Raw genomic sequence first — 21,388 nt, forward strand, 5'->3', positions numbered from 1 at the left:
AAGAGGGTGTGACTGGTTTCTGTCTAGAGTGCTACAGTGGAAAACCATGATGGACTTGAATGTAGCCCAGGTAATTACCGGTGGCTGAGATTAATTCAAGCATTTCATTTATCACTTTTTCTGTGTGAGAAAACCTAGGTGCGAGGTGTATACATTGACATTGATCTTTTGCTCACTGTGTCACTGGATTCAAGCTGCACCATATTTATGAGGCCTTTAATAGCAACTGAAGGCATTACAACTCTAAATCAGTTACAAGTCATCTTTTAAAAAACTATTTACAAAAATGTAATTCTCCAACTGTTTCATATTCCTCACTGGAGAATTAGTTCGTCCTTCCACCTCAACTATGGAATATGTACTTTTGAAACCCCAATCGCTTCAACTTTAGCTTTCAATGTGTAAATGTTTTGTAAATCTGTATTTTGTAAATATATATCCACCACTCTGCGTAACTGTAGTAGTTATACGTCCTTGCACAAGTTACATGTCTCCAATATCAGTTTGCAATATGTAATTTTCAGTGAATCTATATTTTGTAGATATGTAACCCTCACTCTGCGTTACTCTAGTAGTTATACGTCTAGTCACTTCTATCATGTTACCTGTAATGTCTGATCTAATGTACTTCGCTATATTGTAAAGCGCTCCGACACCTCTTGGTAAAGTACACGCTATATAAAATCGCAAAAATAAATACATAAATAAATCCTGGACAAATCGCTTTATACCACTGGGTCCCAAATCCCTTATCTGCAAACACTCAGAGAGCTGGAGACTGGCAAGACTGGAGACAGCCAAACTGACTGCATTAGGCACAATATAAAATTAATAGGAGCCTGAAAGACGAGTGGAGATTACGTTTTCTGAGGCGAGGATCCAAGTGAGTGGACCTGAGGTGGGCATTAGTGTAGGTAATTCAAGACATGTACCAGGAAAACGCGGCGCGGGATCCGGTCAGGAGCGGAGGCGGTGCGGGACCCGGCTTGCGAAGACATCTAGTCGACATTCAACCAGCAATGCAAAGGATGATTTGACACTATCTGCAGTAAAGCTTACGCCCTCATTCCTATGAGGCTTGAGGTGGTAAAACGAATCCAAGCGCATTGATCGCTAGGAACGACGAGGTAGGACCAAAAGTACCTAACTACACAAAGACTAAACAATGGCTACACACAAATAACACGGATACATAAGGAACATAAAGAATCTTCAATTCTGAGAAAAAGTTTCCTGAGCGCGCACCAGATTATAACCGGGGATTGTGATTTCAGACAAGCCGCTACGGATACCCCAGCACCCCCCGTTAGAAATTAAACAGTCAAAGGGAGGTCCAGAAGAAGGTGGCCTTTGAATCAATTTACCCACCGAAATGTGCATCGACACTATGGACATCCACACAATCATAAATAAATAATGAAGGATTTCATTACAAGGACGGAGGCTACATTATGCATTATCCTTTAATGCAGTCTCCAAGCAGCCGCATTACATCACAATAAGAAGTATTCCAAAATAGAATATAATAAATACATAAAGGGCATGAGCCAAGTATAATCTGCCTCTCTTTTAAATGCGGCTCTGAGCAGATAAGTACTCTACTTTATCCTTCTTAATCTCATTGTGATATATATATATATTTTGTCATGGGTTGACCCCCCTCCCCCCCCACCTCATGCCTCCATACCGATTTCCAATTTATGGAAATTCCTTTCCCTTCCTCCTTATCTTTGCCTAAAACGATTTAACCTTAATGTTTGGTGCTCCCTACCGGATTGGTGATATCTTAGTATTCTAGCCTCTTCGCTAACTTTTCTTTCAGCTCACGGTGAGTATTCCTCCCCCTTTTTTGGTAATATCGTATGCTTATGTATATTTGCCGACTTATCTCTATTCTTGTCTGAGGATCGCTTGTCCTCGCTTCGTGTTGACTCTCGGGTTCTCTTCAAGCGAGACACATTGATTATTTCCCCCTTTTCGGATCGCTCCGTAGTTCCCACCGCTCGAGCTAAGAGCGTTGTGAACCATTAGAGGAGTGAACCTTGGCAACAGCGACGACGCGCACTCGCGTTGCCAAGGTCCTTTCCCTCCTTCATTGTACTCCGCTATGCTTATGAAGCGCGTGACACTTTTTGCCACAACAACGCCTCGCAGCAGCTGATCGGGAGTTTTTTCATCGTCAGTTACTCGTTCAACTCCCGATCAGCTGCTTCTATATACGCAAGTCGCCATTTATGTTCATATAACCATAAAAAAGGGGGGCAAGATTATTTAACATTATATTTTATCACTGATGGCTCTATTTGTATAGGATTTAATCTTATACTATTATCACTGCTCTTCTCTAACTCATACTAGCCTTCTAACACCCCCCCCCTTTCCCATCATGTCTGATTCTAATTCAGATGATGGCTCTGCCCCCACGGCCAGTATTGACCATCAAACTTTAAAAAAACTTTTACAGTCAGAAATGCAAAATTGAATGCTTGATACCATTAATAAGGTTATATCCTCAAAAAGATCTCTCCCCTCCGAGGGAGAAAAGATCCCTGAAATCCTTAACGAGGATATTACTATTTTAAGGGGTAAAAGATTGAAGAAAACAAAAAACCTAGAAGGTTTAACCCCTAAGAGCACTATGGGAGGTCCTCGCACCTCAAATAATTTGGGAGGTCTTAGCACCTCATCCTTTAATGGAGGTCAACGCACCTCAAACTCCCAAGGTATCCCTCGCGGCACAACTTATTTGGGTGTCCCCAGCGGCACAAAATATCCAGGTGTCCCTAGCGGCGCAAAACATCTGAGTGCTCACGAATTAATGGGAGAAAATGAATTTAATGATGATTTTAACGATGACAATTCCTCTGATACCCCTGATGAATACATTCTCGACTTAGACGAGGACGATGACCAAGACCTTTTCAACCTCGAAGATGTTGCATCTTCTTCTAAGGATACCATTATCAACCCACTGGGCGAAGAAATGTTCTCTCCTCTAAACCTTAAGCACCCTAGAAGCTCTCAATGGTACCCGCAAGAACACGTGGCCAAATTCATTAACAAATGGCTAAGGTACCCATTAGAACCTCATACCCGCAATATCCTCAGAGCAGAGTGCTCTAGACCCTCTATTGATAACAAAACTTGCCAAACTCCAAACCTTGACCCCGAATTGATAAAATTCCTTTTTAAACTTGGTCAAGATCCTAGGAAAGGCATGGAAAGATCCCTTAAAGGCTGTCAAGATCGTCTTCTTGACGTTCTAGGCCCTCTATCTAGGATCATCGATGCAGCAGAGGACAGCCACGTAAATGGCACCCCTCTCGACCTAAATTTAATCAGAGGTTGGAGCTAAAGGGCCTTAATTCTTCTTGGGAATGCTAATGCCAGCCTTAACGCAGAAAGACGGAGAGTTGTGTTAACCAAGATCAACCCTAAACTGTCCGATATGGCTGATAAAGAAACTTCTGAAAACCCCAAAGGTTTTCTCTTCGGCGAAGAGCTAATAAAATCCTTGGGTAAATACGTTGCTACTTTCACTGCCTTAGACAAGGCCCAACAAAACATGCGCAGGGTCTTCAACCCTAATCTTTTTGGGAGGGCCGATTTAACCAAAGGCCCTTCACAAGATCACGTGGTGGCTTCGGACGAGGCTTTCAACAAGCCAACTATCCTCAGTTCTACCCCCAAAGAGGGAGAGGTATGCGCTCCAGAGGATATAGATCAAGCAGAACCTCTTTTACCAACAACAACAACACAAGTAAGTACTCTTCCTCCATCTATTTCTTTCCCCCCAAAGGTGGGAGGGAGACTCAGATTCTTTTTTCAAAATTGGAAACTAATTACTCAAGATCCATGGGTTTTAAATACAGTCAAGGGTTTCACAATAGACTTCTCGCAAACACCCACACAAAACTCTCTCCCCTTAGTCATTCCACTTTCACAAGATCAACAAAAGATAATAGAAGAAGAAATCTCCTCTATGCTGCAGAAAGGAGCAAATATAGAAGTTTCCCCGGAAGAACTCAGGTTCATAATCACCCTTTTCCTCGTAAAGAAAAAAGACAAGGGGTGGAGACCCGTTATAAGACAACTGAACAAATTTTTAATTTACAGACACTTCAAGATGGAAGGCATCCATCATCTCAGAGATCTTCTTCTAGAAGGAGACTGGTTAGTAAAAGACCTAAGGGATGCCTATTTCACAATTCCTATGGCCAAAACCCATCAACCCTTCTTTCAATTTCTATGGAAGAACCGTCTTTACCAATTCCAAGCTTTTCCTTTCGGCCTCTCATCTGCCCCCTGGTGCTTTACCAAGGTCATGAGGGCAGTCACTTCCTACGTAAGAGAAAGAGGCATCAGTCTGATCATTTACCTAGATGACATCCTCTTAACGTCTTAAGAGCTCTCCCAAATTTATCAGGACCTCAAAATAGTTATGGACCTATTAGAGAACCTAGGTTTCATCATCAACAAAGAAAAATCAGTGTTGACTCCCTCCAAGTCTCTAGAGTTTCTAGGTTTCACCGTAGATACCTCCAATTGTCTTCTCTTACTCCCTTCCAAAAAAAGCCCCAAAATCAGGAAGGAAATTCGCCACGTATTGAAACAAAAAGATTTTCCTCTAAGAGATCTAGCCAGATTACTCGGTCTCCTTTCTTCCTCCATTCAAGCCATCTTTCCGGGCCTTCTAAATTATCGGGCCCTCCAGATGGTAAAATCAAGAGCCCTAAGATCCGGGCTATGGTACGGAGATCGGATTTCCTTAGATCAGGAAGCACTGCTCTAACTGAACTGGTGGCTCCAGAACCTAGACGCATGGAATGGTAAAGCCATCTTCGGATCAAAACCCGAATTTGTTCTAGAATCAGACGCGAGTCTCCATGGCTGGGGAGCTTGTCTTCTCAACCAGAACACAGGGGGCCTCTGGTCCCAAGAAGAATCTTCTCATCATATAAATTACTTGGAACTGACTGCTGGTCTTTACGCCCTGATGAGTTTCAAACACTCTCTCCAGGGAAGCTCTGGCATCTTAAAGATGGACAACGTTTCCGCAGTCGCCTACATAAACAGATTGGGTGGTACCAAATCTGCGGATCTATCAAATTTAGCCAAGAAACTCCGGATGTTTTGTCTAGAACACAAAATCTCCCTGAAAGCAGAATATCTCCCCGGCAAGTCAAACATCTCCGCGGACTGGAACTCAAGATTTCTCTTAGACCGCAGCGATTGGGAACTCAATCCCTCTATAGTCAGTTCCCTGAACAGAATTTGGGGACCGTTGGAAATAGATCTTTTCGCGAGCAGACTAACCTTTCAACTTCCCAAATATTTCAGCTGGATGCCCGATCCCGGTGCTCTAGCAGTGAATGCCTTCCTCCAATCTTGGAAAGGACTCAAAGGCTACGCCTTCCCACCCTTTGCAATGATCCAAAGGGTTCTACAGAAAGCGAGACAATACCAATGCTCCATCGTCCTGGTAACTCCCTTTTGGCCATTCCAAGCATGGTTCCCCACTGCTCTAGAACTAACCTACAGGATCCCTTTCCTAATCCCTTCCAAAGAATTTCTCCTAACAGACGTAGATGGCGGAAGTCACCCCCTAATCCTGAAAGGGAATTTGAACCTTCTTGCTTGGAAAGTGTCAGGAGATCTAATGAAATCTCAGGCCTTTCGTCATCAGCTTCATCTCTCCTTAGAGAATCCTGGGCCCCAGGCACTCACTACAGATACAACAACATCTGGAGAATCTGGGTTCGTTGGTGCCTGGAAAGGAACTTGGATTCCTTGCAGGCACCTATTGTAGACATAGTAAACTTTCTTGTTGAGCAATTCGATAGAGGCCTTAGCTATAGAACCATCAATTGTTATAGATCAGCCATCTCAGCTGGGCACATCCTAGTAAATGGTAAAACGGTAGGTAAAAACTTTATTATTTGCAGGGTAATGAAAAGTATTCGTTTAAAAAGACCCCCTAGACCCAAAAACCAGTCTCTATGGGACGTCAATTTAATCCTTGATCTTTTTACTAATTGGCCATTTAATTCTCTCTGTGAGAAGTTTGCCTGACATATGCTGGTCACTAGTTATAGTGGCCACCTTGCACCAGTCCAATTCGACTCTTATGGTAGATAGGTTTAAGACAACCTTTTAAAGAAAGCTATCCTAGTGGTAGCTGTGGAGAGCAGCCTTCAGGCTAAGTCTCAGAGGAATGTAAAGAAGCTTGTTTTACATTATAATCTCTTGAATTACCAAATGAAAGGGCACCACACAGGTACATATATCAAATATATATGTATTTATTTCTAGTCACACTCTACTAATCTCTTTATGAGATTAGAAGCCAGGTACACATTCAAATATCAACGTTTCACAATAAGTTAAGCACAAATATGGCTGGGGCCCTAGGGGCGTACCAGACCATATACTAAAAAAATGGGTTAGGAAAGTCGACTTGCAAAATGACAAGGCCTAGGGCCTGCAGAATCGCTTGGGCTTCAAGACTGCAGTGTTAGCAGGTAAGTAACAGGCCCACGGGAGACGCGTGCAGTGTGCGAACACAGACGCGGGTTCCCTATTGATTACAATGGAGCAAAGTGCGGTTTGATTTTTAAAGATTTAGGGTACTTCGAGGAAGTCTACAAGCAAGCCGCTTACAAGGTAAGTAACTCGAGGGCCAACACACACTATGGCACCGGAGTGCACAAGTTACCTCCCTCAGGGAAGCCGGGTGCATAGGTGTCTTTTGGTGTCGGGTCGCGTCGCTGTTTTCTATGGAGACCAAAGAAGACTAGCTGCTTGCGGATACTGAAGAAGTGTCAGGTGGAATCCAAGCCTGGATTCAAGATGTAGAAGACCTGAAAATTGAAGGGACGGTGTTCACAGTCACTTGCCAGTGACCCGGGGCCAGGAAGATGGATGCCCACGGATGTTGGGTGATTCCAGGTCGTCGATGGTGTTTGAAGTCTTCACTCACAAGGCCCAGGAGGGATCAAAGAAGACCAGCAGCTGGATTTGGAGTGTCCCATGACGTCTGCAGCTGATGGCAGTATCGGCGACTGGATTGGAGCCAACAAGCCTTGGCAAAAGCAAGTCTTGTGTAGAGTGACGAAAGTCAATGGTGCAGACCAGCAAGGTCTGAGGGACTCACCCAGCGAGGGTAAGTGAGGGCAGGCCTGGAGCAACCAGAAGAGCCCTTTGAGTAGAGAAGAAAGTCTTCGGGGGACCCGCTAGCCAATGGGCAAGGGATCGCAAAGACGCCTCTTGAGGAAATACTTCACAGGAGCCCACGGTCACTCAGGATGCGGTAGGCCTCTGATTTTTGCTGCAAAACCTGCTGGAGGCTTGGGCCACAAATGATCCAAAGCACAAGTTTGTTGAACGTCGTGAAGTGGTTGCACTTGACAATAGTGCACGGTTCCCAGGTATTGCAGTTCCTCGACACTCGTGGAATCCAGATGTTACAGCTTCGCTGGGGACTCAAAATGGCCAACGAGAGGTCAGGAAATCTGCTTCTGAGGTCACAGGGACTTCGGACTCCGGCGGGAGCGGGAAAGTTTGCAACTGTTGATTAGAGTTTTAGGTGCCTGCCAAGCAGGGGAGTCACTCCTTGACTCCAAGGGAGATTCTTCTGTCTTCCAAAGGTAGTGGAATGTCGAAGGGCCAGGATTCTTCTTGTAAAGTGTTGTCCACGGTTATCTAACTTGCAATGGCAAGGTGTACCTATCTTATAGTGAAAGAAAGGGAGGGACTAGCTCTATGACCACTCCTGTAAGAGGGTCAGTGGGGTGGATGTTTACACCCACTCCCCTTTGTCCAGATTCGCGCCAGAGCAGGGGCTGGTAGCCCCTGAACCGGTTTGAGCTGGCATATGCACAGAGGAGCCTACTGCTTCCCCAGTGCAGGACTTCAAAGCACTCCAAGAGTGCACCCACCCAGCTCCAATACACTAAATCCTGTCTGGAAGGTGGTGACACCTCCCTGTGACAGGATGTCTTTCGTTGGGCCTCCTCCACTGCGAGTTTCAGTCAGCAGCAGGAGGGCAGCCCAGTGTCTGTGCTGGTGGCATCCATTTTGTGATGCCAGGGCTCTTTCAGATTTCTGTCGTTTTACTACAGTGGGTACATGTCATCCCCTCTAGAAGGGTGGGATCATACTCCCACATCATGGACTGATGTGGGGGTATGATTCCAAGATGTTTGACACCAAACACAACATGTTTTGATGCAGTCATTCCAAAGTTAGCATTAACCGGGAGGTTATAATGCACTTAAGAGTATATGGTTTAACCACATCCACAAACAGCCACAGGGAATGGACCCTGCCAGCTGCAGAGGGGCCCAGCTCAGGCAGAGACACCCCCTCACATTGTAAACCAAGCACCCTGCCCTCAGGATTGATAGGACCTGCCATAGGGGTGACTGGTTTATATGTGTGTGTATGGCGAGATATTGGAACCTATACCTCAGTGAGGAGGGCTAACACTACCTCATCCAGGCTGCAGTAGCAGGCCTGAGGTGTCAGATTTAGTCTGCTTCCCAGGGGTGGCATAATACATGCTTCAGCCCCTGGTAGTCCTGTAAAGTACCTATGCCCTTGGTACCAAAGGTACCATACACTAGGGGCTCATAAGGCACCACAGTAACCGATCACTAGTGCATCTAATATGCACTCCAAGTCGTTTAGAGAGAACAGAGAGACTGGGGCCCTGATTAGCAGGGACCCAGCCTGACTATAGCCAGAAACCAGTGTATACATCAGAAAAAAAGTGGGGGCAACATAAGTGCAGATCCTACTCTCCTACACAACCCCCCTCAACCACAGGGACATTAAACTAACCTTGACCAGTTGAGTCTTCATGTTCTAAGTGGAAATACCTTGAGAGTTTATCTGCATTGGCATGTTGGGTCCCAGGTCTATGTTCCACTGTATAGTCCATCCCCTGAAGGGAAATGGACCACCTGAGCAGTTTAGGATTTTCACCTTTCATCTGTTTGAGCCATAGGAGGGGCTTGTGGTCAGTCTGAACTATGAAGTGAGTGCCAAACAAGTATGGTCTCAGCTTCTTCAGGGCCCACACCACAGCAAAGGCCTCCCTAAACGTTTCTCTCTAGGGGTCAGCCTTCTGCTTATGAAAGCTACTGGCTGGTCTTGACCTTCATCATTTAGTTGAGACAGTACAGCTCCCACACCCAGCTCTGAAGCATCTGTTTGGACAATGAACTTCTTTTGGTAGTCTGGACTCTGCAAGATGGGGGCAGTGCACATTGCCTGCTTGAGGTCATCAAATGCCTTTTGACAGCTAGCTGTCCACTGAACCTTCTTTGGCATTTTCTTAGAGGTGAGATCATTTAAGGGGGTCACTATAGATCCATATCGCTTAACAAACCTCCTGTAATACCCAGTCAGGCCTAAAAAGGCTCTAACCTGTGTCTGGGTTGTTGGAGCTACCCAGTCCATTATGGTCTGGATCTTGCTCTACAATGGTTGAACCTGACCTCCACCCACAAGGTGGCCCAGGTACACAACCTGACTCTGCCCTATCTGGCACTTAGTGGCCTTGATAGTGAGGCCTAATTTCTGCAAGGCCTCCAAAACATTTCTGAGGTGGACCAGGTGATCCTGCCAGGTGGAACTAAAGACAGCCATATCATCTAGATAAGCTGAGCAATACGTTTCCATACCAGTCAGAACTTTATTCACCAACCTCTGAATAGTGGCAGGTGCATTTTTCAAACCAAAGGGTATGACCACAAAGTGATAGTGCCCACCAGGGGTTGAAAATGCAGTTTTGGCCTTGGCATCATCAGCTAACTTGATTTGCCAGTAGTCAGCTGTTAGGTCAAATGTACTCAGATATTTGGCTGAGGCCAAAGTATCAATTAGCTCATCTGCCCTGTCCTGGTGACTGCATTGGGGCCTCTGTAGTCTACACAAAACCTCATCTCTTTCTTACCACCCTGGGTGTGAGGTTTTGGCACTAGGACTACTGGACTAGCCCAAGGGCTATCTGAAGGCTCAATGACTCCCAATTCCAACATTTTCTGGACTTCAGTCCTGATACAGTCTCTGACATGGTCAGGTTCCCTGTAGATTTTACTCTTTACAGGCGGTCTGTCTCCAGTGTCCACCTCATGGGTGCACCAGGAAGTCTGACTTGGGGTCAGGCTAAACATATGTCTGACCTGTTGCAGAACTTGTCTGCATTCAGTTTGTTGATGCTCAGTGAGGCTGCTTGCCAAAGCAACACCATCAACTGACCCATCATCAGGGTTCTGTGAGAGTAGGTCAGGGAGAGGGTCACTCTCCTCCTCCTGGTCCTCATCAGTTGCCATGAGCAAGCCCATGTCAGCCCTGTCCACATATGGCTTTAATCTGTTGACATGGAGCACCCTAAGGGGGCTCCTGGGAGTTCCAAGATCCACCAAGTAGGTGACTTCTCCCTTTTTCTCAACAATTGTATGGGGGCCACTCCATTTGTCCTGGAGGGCTGCTGGGGCCACAGGCTCCAACACCCACACTTTCTGGCCTGGCTGGTAAACAGTCAGGACAGCCTTTTGGTCATGCCAAGCTTTTTGTAATTCTTGGCTAGCCTCAAGATTTTTTGTTGCCTTCTTCATGTACTCTGCCATCCTGGAGCGGAGACCAAGTACATAGTCCATCACATCCTGTTTGGGAGGTTTGAGAGGTAACTCCCAGCCCTCCTTCGCCGAACATAATGAGCCTCTGACAGGGTGCCCAAACAGAAGTTCAAAAGGGCTGTAGCCAACCCCCTTCTGTGGGACCTCCCTGTATGCAAACAGAAGGCAGGGAAGTAAAAGGTCCCATTTTCGCCTAAGCTTTTCTGGGAGGCCTTTAATCATTCCCTTTAGGGTTTTGTTGAATCTCTCAACAAGCCCATTGCACTGTGGGTGATAGGGAGTAGTGAATTTGTAATTGACACCACACTCCTTTCAGATACCCTGACATAAAGTTTGTACCTCTGTCAGATATAACCTCCTTAGGGAAACCCACTCTGGAGAAAACTCCAATGAGGGCTCTTGCCACCACAGGGGCTGTGGTGGTCCTGAGGGGAATTGCTTCTGGGTACCTGGTGGCATGATACACTACCACCAGGATAAACCTGTGCCCAGATGCTGTTGGAGGGTCAAGGGGACCAACAATGTCAATCCCTACCCTTTCAAAGGGAACCCCCACCACAGGTAGTGGTATCAGGGGGCCTTTGTTGTGCCACCTGACTTGCTACTGGCTTGGCAAGTGACACAGGAGCGACAAAACTCCTTGGTGTCCTCTGACATGTGTGGCCAATGAAAATGAGGGACTAGCCTGTCCCAGGTCTTGTTTTGGCCCAAGTGTCCTGCCAATGGGATGTCATGTGCTAGGGTCAAGAGGAATCCCCTAAACTTCTGAGGTATTACCAACCTCCTGGTGGCTCCAGGGGTAGGATCTCAAGGCTCAGAATATAGGAGTCCCTCATCCCAATAAACCTTATGGGGCCCACTAGCACTCCCAGCAGCCTCAGCAGCAGCCTGCTGTCTGAGGGGTTCAAGAGAAGGGCAGCACTGTTGCTCCTTACTCAGATCTTCCCTGGAAGGTCCCCCTGCCCCCAAGAACTCAACCTGATCAGGCTCAAGTCCCTCTGGGGCAGTTCATTCTTCAGGATCTGCTTCTCCTCCCTCAGGAGGGGAATCTGAGATCTGAGATAGAGGGGAAGGCACAGCCTTAACCCTCCTGCTCTTCCTCTTGGGTAGCATCTGGTCCATAGTTTCAGGATCCAGAGCTGGTTCAGTTTTATGCATTTTGGCCTGTGACCTGGTCACAGCAAATACCTCTGCAGGTATGCCCAACATCTCAGCATGAGTCCATAACTCTACTTCAGACCAGGCTGAAGTCTCCAGATCATTGCCCAACAAACATTTGACAGGGAGGTCTGCAATGACTACTAGTTTCCTAAGGCCAGTTACCCCTCCCCAGGAGAAATTCACAACTGCCAGGCTATGGTTGGTCCTGACATTGCTTGCATTGGTCACCTGGTACATTTCACCCAGGATGATCTGTGCAGGGTCCACTAGATCCTCTGCCACCATGGTGACACTAGCACCTGTGTCCCTGAATGCCAAAGCCTGTTTGCCTTTTATTATAGGCTGCTGTTTGTATTTGCCCAGATTACTGGGGCTCACTAGGAAGGACATATCAAGGTCTCCCTCACAAACTAGCAATGCCTGTGTTGGTACTCTGACTAGGCCAGAGTCCACATCAGAACCCAGGGTCAACCCTACTACATCCTTATTCTGGTTACCACCTCCACCAGTACTTGTACTAGGGGGAACATTTGCCTTAGGAGCTTGAGTGGTGGTGGTGGTTTGGTCTTTGTACAATCAGAAGTCCAGTGCCCTTTCTGTTTACAGAATTTGCACCAGGGCTTCTTTTGGCCTTTTCCCTTTGTAGACTGTGAATCCCCACCAGATGCAGATTTTTGGGGCCCTTGTGAAGACTTCTGGTCTTTTGCCTTATCCCCACCTTTCTCAGAGCCTTTAGGATCTTGCTTCTTGGTGTCACCCCCTTGGTTCTGGGTTTTCTGCCTCACCCTGGTTCTGACCTATTTGTCTGCCTTCTTTCCCAATTCTTGGGGAGAGGTCAGATCAGAGTCCACCAGGTACTGATGCAACAACTGGTTTCGGCAATTATTAAGGGTCTGTTCTCTCATGATAAGATTATACAATCCTTTAAAATCAGTAAATCTACTACCAACCAGCCAACCTTCTAGAGCCTTAGTTGCAAAATCAACAAAGTCAGTCCAGTCCTGAGCCTGTGCTTTCTGGGTGTCTCTGAACTTCAACCTGTACTGTTCAGTGGTTAAGCCAAACCCATCTATTAATGCACTCTTCTGGACTTCATAATCATCAGCATCCTTTTCTCTAACAGTGAGGAGCTTGTCTCTGCCTGTATCAGAAAAGATTGCTGCCCACTGTTTCTGGGGGACCTGTTGAACTTTACAGGCCCTCTCCATAGCAGTTCTCCATTTGTGGATATCATCCCCACTCTGGTAGGGAGGAACAACCTTGGACAGGTTCCTATGGTCTGGAATGTAATATCTGCCTCTAGGGGCACTGTTGCTGCCACCAGGGGTATCTAATCCCTCTTTTCTAGAAGCTCTCTGGAGCTCCAAGGCTTCTCTATCTAAGGCCAATTGCTTGGTTCTGAGGGCAAGCCTAGCTTCCTCATACTGGAGCATCTTGTACCTTCTTTCAGAGGAGGTCTCTCTATGGAAGTATGAGTTCCTCTGCTGGACAGATTCTCTGCCAGAGTGATATGAGTGGTTAGATTCCCTTGAAAGGGACCTAGGCCTCTCTTCACTTCTGTCAGCTATCTTAGGGAGAATTCCCCTGTCCATTGCAGACCCTTGTGGGTCTGGCCCTTCAATCACAGACTCCAGGTCATCTTGATTTTCATCATCAGACCCAGAGACTATGGCTGACCCACCCCCTGATCCAGATCCACCAGCTCCTAGAGCCACTTTGGGATCATCCGCAGTAAGCACATTTATCAGGTGTTGTGTGGAGGGACTCTGTCCTTGTTTCATGTGTCTTGCAACACACATGGCCTTCAAGTCAAAGTAGGTCATGTCCTTGTACTGAGGCTGGGTGGACCCACTGGCTCCATCCCTTGAGGACATTCTAGTGTGGTGCAGTGTTGTACTACCTACACTAGTTTGTGGCCTACTGATCCTAGCTTGAGCTGTAGCAAGGGTGTGCTATCCCTTCACAAACAGCTCTAAGTTCAGTAGAAGTTATTGATACTAAGCTTGACTTTATATGTACCTTGAGTACCTTAAGTGGTTTTCAGTTAGTAATTCAAATAGAGATTTTCTGGTAAAACAATGGCAAGCTGGAATCCCACACGCTGCCACCAATGTGAGAAGTTGGCCTGGCATATGCTGGTCACTAGTTATAGTGGCCACCTTGCACCAGTCCAATTCGACTCTTATGGTAGATAGGTTTAAGACAACCTTTTAAAGAAAGCTATCCTAGTGGTAGCTGTGGAGAGCAGCCTTCAGGCTAAGTCTCAGATGAATGTAAAGCAGCTTGTTTTACCTTATAAGCTCTTGAATTACCAAATGAAAGGGCACCACACAGGTATATAAATCAAATATATATGTATTTATTTCTAGACACACTATACTAATCTCTTTATGAGATTAGAAGCCAGGTACACATTCAAATATCAACGTTTCACAATAAGTTAAGCACAAATATGGCTGGGGCCCTAGGGGCGTACCAGACCATATACTAAAAAAATGGGTTAGGAAAGTCGACTTGCAAAATGACAAGGCCTAGGGCCTGCAGAATCGCTTGGGCTTCAAGACTGCAGTGTTAGCAGGTAAGTAACAGGCCCATGGGAGACACGTGCAGTGTGTGAACACAGAAGCGGGTTCCCTATTGATTACAATGGAGCAAGTCGCGGTTTGGTATTTAAAGTTTTAGGGTACTTCGAGGAAGTCTACAAGCAAGCCACTTACAAGGTAAGTAATTCGAGGGCCAACACACACTAGGGCACCGGAGTGCACGAGTTACCTCACCCAGGGAAGCTGGGTGCATAGGTGTCTTTTGGTGTCGGATCACGTCGCTGTTTTCTATGGAGACCAAAGAAGACTTGCTGCTTGCGGCGACTGAAGAAGTGTCCGGTGGAATCCAAACCTGGATTCAAGATGTAGAAGACCTGAAAATTGAAGGGACAGTGTTCACAGTCACTTGCCAGTGACCCGGGGCCAGGAAGATGGATGCCCACGGATGTCGGGTGATTCCAGGTCGTCGATGGTGTTTTGACTCTTCGCTCACGAGGCCCAGGAGTGATCGAAGATGACCAGCAGCTGGATTCGGAGTGTCCCACAACGTCTGCAGCTGATGGCGGTGTCGACAACCGGATTGGAGCCAAGAAGCCTTGGCAAAAGCAAGTCTCGTGTAAAGTGAAGAAAGTCGATGGTGCAGACCAGCAAGGTCTGAGGGACTCACCCAGCGAGGGTAAGTGAGGGCAGGCCTGGAGCAACCAGAGGAGCCCTTTGAGTCGAGAAGAAAGTCTTCGGCGGACCCGCTAGCCAACGGGCATTGGATCGCAAAGACGCCTCTTGAGGAAATTCTTCACAGGAGCCCACGGTCACTCGGGACGCGGTAGGCCTCTGATTTTTGCTGCAAAACCTGCTGGAGGCTTGGGCCACAAATGGTCCAAAGCACAAGTTTGTTGAACGTCGTGAAGGGGTTGCACTCAACAATAGTGCACAGTTCCCAGGTATTGCAGTTCCTTGTCACTCGTGGGGTCCAGACGCCACAGCTTCACTGGGGACTCAAAATGGTCGACGAGAGGTCAGGAAATCTGCTTCTGGGGTCGCAGGGACTTCGAACTCCGGCGGGAGCGGGAAAGTTTGCTACCGTTGAGGGAGATTCTTCTGTCTTCCAAAGGTAGTGGAACATCGAAGGGTCAGGATTCTTCTTGTAAAGCGTCGTCCAGGGTTATCTAACTTGCAATGGCAAGGTGTACTTATCTTATAGTGAAAGAAAGGGAGGGAGGGACTAGCTCTATGACCACTCCTCTAGGAGGGTCAGGGGGGTGGATGGTTACACCCACTCCCCTTTGTCCAGTTTCGTGCCAGAGCAGGGGCTGGTAGCCCCTGAACCGGTTTGAGCTGGCATATGCACAGAGAGCCTACTGCTCCCCCAGTGCAGGACTTCAAAGCACTCTAAGAGTGCACCCACCCAGCTCCAATACACTAAATCCCTGTGATAGGATGCCTTTTGTTGGGCCTCCTCCACTGCGAGTTTCAGTCAGCAGCAGGAGGGCTGCCCAGTGTCTGTGCTGGGGGCATCCATTTTGTGATGCCAGGGCTCTTTCAGATTTCTGTCGTTTTACTACAGTGGGTACATGTCATCCCCTCTAGAAGGGTGGTATCATACTCCCACATCATGGACAGATGTGGGGGTATGATTCCATGATGTTTGACACCAAACATGACATGTTTTGATGCAGTCATTCCAAAGTTAGCATTAACCGGGAGGTTATAATGCACTTAAGAGTATATGGTTTAACCGCATCCACAAACAGCCACAGGGAATGGACCCTGCCAGCTGCAGAGGGGCCCTGCTGAGGCAGAGGCACCCCCTCACATTGCAAACCAAGCACCCTGCCCTCAGGATTGATAGGGCCTGCCATAGGGGTGACTGATAGGTTTATATGTGTGTGTATGGTGAGATATAGGAACCTATACCTCAGTGAGGAGTGCTAACACTACCTCACCCAGGCTGCAGTAGCAGGCCTGAGGTGTCAGATTTAGTCTGCTTCCCAGGGGTGGCATAATACATGCTCCAACCCCTAGTAGGCATGTAAAGTACCTATGCCCTTGGTACCTAAGGTACCATATACTAGGGGCTCATAAGGCACCACAGTAACCAATCACTAGTGCATCTAATATGCACTCCAAGTCGTTTAGAGAGAACAGAGAGACTGGGGCCCTGATTAGCAGGGAACCAGCCTGACTATAGCCAGAAACCAGTGTATACATCAGACAAAAAGTGGGGGCAACATAAGTGCAGATCCTACTCTCCTACACTCTCCTAAACAGAAAAAACCTCTTTCAAACTTGCGACTCTGTTATGCCTAATTTCCTGTCGAAGAGTCTCTGACGTGAAAGCTTTAGAAATTTCTAATAGATCCTATAACATGTTTGGGGTTCATTTTGAGATTTATAGAAGAACTAAAACTTTGTCTGATTCTATATTTTATCCACGCTTTGATTCATGCCCTAAACTTTGTGTAGTTGATTGTATGAAAGAGTATGATCGCAGGATGTCTACCCTTTGTCCACCTGATGTAAAACAATTACTCATTTCCTTTGTTAAACCCCATAGAGGTATAACCTCAACCTCTATTGCTAGATGGGTTAAAACCGTCATGGGTTTAGCTGGTATCAATCTAAGAAAATATCAAGCTCATTCACTTAGAGGTGCTATGGCCAGTAAATCTCTTTGGTCTGGAGGTAAGTTAGATGACATCCTCAAAGCAGCAGACTGGTCTACGCTAGCACTTTTGCTCGACACTATTGGAAGCCTATTGAGCATATGTCTAATATAGTCTTACAAAGCTACCAACATGCATAATGTAGCCTCCGTTCTTGTAATGAAATTGCGATTCTCCTATTACCATGACTAGAGAATCTGGATTTCATTAAAGACACGGAGGCTGACATTATCCCTCCCATCCCTCCCCGGGATGAGTAAATCTTAAATTTATTATATCTAAATTGTTTATTTATCTTATAATATCTTAAAGTGCTAGATCTTGATACACAATGTAAACTTTTTTATCTCATTTGTATCTGTTGCAACAGTTTTATTTCACCTCTCTCTCTCTTTTCAGGTAACTCTTCATAACTTGGAAGCATTTGGAACCTTCTTCTTCTTCTCTTCACACCCTCTTGTGATTTACTTCTGAAGATGATTCAATTTCTTTGGACATTTCAACTTATATTTATTTCATGTTCTTTTATCTCCTTTATCCGCATTTACAGAGCAGGGGCGGCTGGTGTTCAGGGGCGAGATGGGCGTCGCCCTGCCAACCTGGGGGGAGCAGAAAAATGTGAGATGCAACACCGAGCAGCTAGCAATTAATTGTGCTGGCTGCTTGGTGAACAAACATGTAAATCTGGGTTTTGTTTGAGGGGGTGGGGTTGGCTCTGTGCATATCTTGGCTGGGCGAAGATTTATTCGACCTGCAGCCAGAAAGCAGGGTAGTGACGACACACTGGTGGGAGTGGTCTGTGTATCACTGCCAGAATAGTGTTTTAGTTTGGGCGTTTTTCACGTAGCCCAGGGAGGAGTCGGAAGACTTACATTGATTTCAATGGCTGGGGGCAGGGCAGTCAGCTTAAACAATGTAGGAGTGGGCGTGTGTCACGAGACCCAGCAATAGTTGTTCATTTGTAAAATGATTGGTGGTCTGGGGACTGGGGGAGGAGTTCAAATCCAGCCTTTTCCAGTTCCTTCTAGCTGTACGCGCCATGCTGTCTGCCGTCCAGTGAAGTCATGTGGAGGAGCCTGGCTCGAGAACGTTCCATTGGTGAGTTATTTATTTAGTTACAGTACGTCACATTTGCATATTGAGCTTGTTTCCATTATGCAAGTCTGAGTGCAGAAAACACTACATGGCATGAGATAGGCGTATACTGCATTAATGGAGAATATGTGCTGTACGTCTCGATAATCCTTAACATCTTGGGCCTTGACCATGGGCGTAGGAAGTGTGGGGGACGCGGGGATATATCCCCCCCAGATTTTGGAGTGGGGGGGACACGGGGGAGAAGGGTGGGGGGGACGAGGGGACAAAGGAATTTCCCCTCTCCCTTCTGGTATCGCAGGGCCATTAGCACACGAAAGCGCTACCTAATGGCCCTGCACTTGACCTGCCTGGAGTCAGAGGCCACCCGCCCTCTGCCTTTTGTTATGCTGCAGGAAGGCTCAGCCGTTCTGGGAAGGGCAGAGAACGGAGAAAAAATAAACGCTGTCTCTTTTCCTTCACGGCAAGGACCGTGTCCACTACTCCTGATCTGCCTCTGGCGGCTGCCCTCCTCTCTTTATTCCTCCATCTCTTTCTGTCTCTGTCTCGCTCCTGCTTACGTGCTGATTTCAAGAGGCAGCTCTTAAGGTACTCCCTCTTGCCTCTCCTTTTCTTTATTTGTTCCCCTGTGAAATTGATCCAAAAAAGGCTGAACACTTTGGCTGTAAATGTCCTCATTTTCTGACCGTTTTCTATTGAAAAGAAAAACCTCGGAATGGAGAGAAAAAATAGTTAAATACCTAAATAAAGCAATACAGAGTGGACAGCAGACAGGCCAGACTGTTATTTACACCCACACACATTAGCGCCACTTTACAGAGTTTGCCAGTGAAAGCGCTATTTTCTTTTTATCTTCTTTCTTTGAGAACAACATTGTTTTCCCAGGGTGGGTAAGTGCGCCATTCCTAAAGGGACTGCAATACCTGGTTGATGGGTAGTGTGGAAACGTTTAATATGATCGTTTTCAACTTTTTAATTATTTTAGCTTATAAAATGCGGCTCTGTGTTTGGGGATGTGGTCTTTTTTAAACCAAACTGCATACATTTTGAAAGGATATAAGCAATGGACATTGAAAGGGGTCCCTTCCTGGTCCTGTAGCCATGTCTTGAACTTTTCAGGCAAAATCACTTACTGATTTCTGAATAATGAGTTTGAAACCGTTAAGGTAACCATGTTTTTTTCTGATTACAGTTCACATGCTTTGCTTATTCTTGCATTCCCTATGAGTGTTTGCTTTTTCCAGGGTGTTATTCATTTTTTTCAGGCAGCATTTTACTGTTGTCTAGTGCATAATTTGAATTTAGTCGCAGCACAATTGAGTTGTGCTGTAGGCAGTGCGAGTTTCTCTCAGTGGGGCAGTATGGTGTTCAGTGTGGGAGAGAATGTGGCACTCTGGCCAGAGCTGCTGAATTTGGAACTGGAGAACCATGTTCAGACCTTCATGACCAGTTCACCATACCACACTCCTGACAGAGCTTATTCCAATGCTACACCTTAGAAGGCCCGATAGACCTTAGAAGCCCAGGTGTCTTAGCACCCGCAGGTGGACCTGTCCACCACAATCCATACTGCAGTTCACTTCCAGTCTTACGGGCAGGCATATGAAGAAGCACATCCTAGATCGACAGTGAATCTGTCACTGAGGTCACAAGACCCTTGAGGCCAGTCCACCTCACCCATTGGTACCTCCATTGGCCTTTTTCCAGCACTAGCAGTGCAACTTGCCTGGGGTTGGCAATGTAGGATTTGCATGCACACCAAACTTAGAGGGTGATTATAATGGCAGTGGGACCGCCACGTCACCCCGTCGGTGGCGGTCCCACCGCCATCGGTGACTGCATCACAGCCCGCAATATTACAATGGCGGGTGGTTACCTGGCGGTCGGAAAGACCAACCACCACACACCCGACGGGCTTCTTGAGCCCGCCGGTGTGGTGGAGGGGCTCGTGGTTCCTACAATGCTGGTGGTGCCTACCATGCACCGCAGCAGGGATTACGATGTCCCTTACCTGCCAGCTTATCAATGGTGGTTCACCTGCCATGGAAATGCTGGCGAAAGGGACATGGGGGGCCCGTAGCAGGCCCCTTTACCCCTGGCCCCCACACATGGGTCCTGGGGGGCATCTATGATGCCCCACAACATATCACTGCACCATGTGGCAGGCACCGATATATTTAACATGTTCCTTTTTTTTTTACTTTGCGGCGGATGATGCAGCCAGCAGCACCTGCTGCAATGTAAAAGATAGGCACTGCGAACACCGTAGTGGCAGTCACATTGTAATGCCTATCGTGGGGCCTCCACCTTGAAGGCCAGCGGTCCCATTCCCCGATTCGATGGCGGTGGTACTGAAGTCCGCCTGCCATCGTAGTCAGCCCCTAAGTTTGCATTTTATGAATATGATTCAGCGGGAAATAAATTGATGTTTGCAATTTAATTGACTTTGGTTGGCCTCTTATCTATGAGATTTCCCTGTTGAATGTGCCTTTACATTATACATTTTCGGTTGTATGAATTGATTGCATACTACACTCTCCTACAGGTATTAATTTGAGTGTCATTAGGTGTGTCTGGGACCAATTGTTTTCTTAGGAATTGTTTTCTTTACTAACCTTTGCAAAGGGCCCTAAACTTCACAGCAACACAAGTCACATTTCTTTTAGTAATTTGGGATCCGTTTGAGCTACAAAATTGTTTTGGAGGAAATCGTTAGATTATGCAGCAGATGATGTATTATGTGGCAAATATGATACAGCCATAGTTAAGTGGAAAACATTTTACCACTTAATTTTGCCCCAACATTGTAATTGATCAATTTGTAAGTTCCCCAAACCCAAAAGTCGAGTTGGGCACAATTTGCATTTTAAAAGAAGCCCTATAACACAGGGCTACTTTTAAACTGACCTCAGGCTTCAGCAGTGCACACATGCAAGCGCAAAAAGGGCTGCTGGCCTCTAAACTGCCATGCCTTATTATATGCTAGGGACTTAAAAGTAGTTCTAATCCCCCTGTCCTACTATGTACTAGGGCCTTATAGGAGAGGTCATGCCAATCATAGGGGTACCCTAACCCATAGTGCACCCTAGTGTATGTAGGTGTTTTCACTGTATTTTTAAGTGCCTCTTTCAGAATAGCACTGGCTGTTTAGGCAGAGGCCAGGGTCAGTCAGTCAGGTACCACCAGTACCAGTCAGCAAAAAGTTGGGGAGTGCCTGGGGCGGCTTTGCAACACTAGAGAAACACAAACTCAGAATGTAAAACATAACACCATGGTCAGGGGT

At 46.6% G+C, this 21,388-nt stretch overlaps 1 long non-coding RNA gene across 1 annotated transcript in view; it reads left to right on the forward strand.

Moving 5' to 3' along the window:
* Nucleotides 1-18,102, forward strand: part of LOC146870901 (uncharacterized) — a 327,404-nt gene extending 309,302 nt beyond the window's left edge. Inside the window, exon 5 of the long non-coding RNA XR_014979810.1 lies at nucleotides 17,410-18,102. This is a non-coding gene — a long non-coding RNA (uncharacterized LOC146870901). The remainder of the gene's footprint in view (nucleotides 1-17,409) is intronic.
* Nucleotides 18,103-21,388: the final 3,286 nt, after the last annotated feature.

Source organism: Triturus cristatus, chromosome 1_1 (genome assembly GCF_964204655.1).
Source record: "Triturus cristatus chromosome 1_1, aTriCri1.1, whole genome shotgun sequence".
NCBI lineage: Eukaryota > Metazoa > Chordata > Amphibia > Caudata > Salamandridae > Triturus > Triturus cristatus.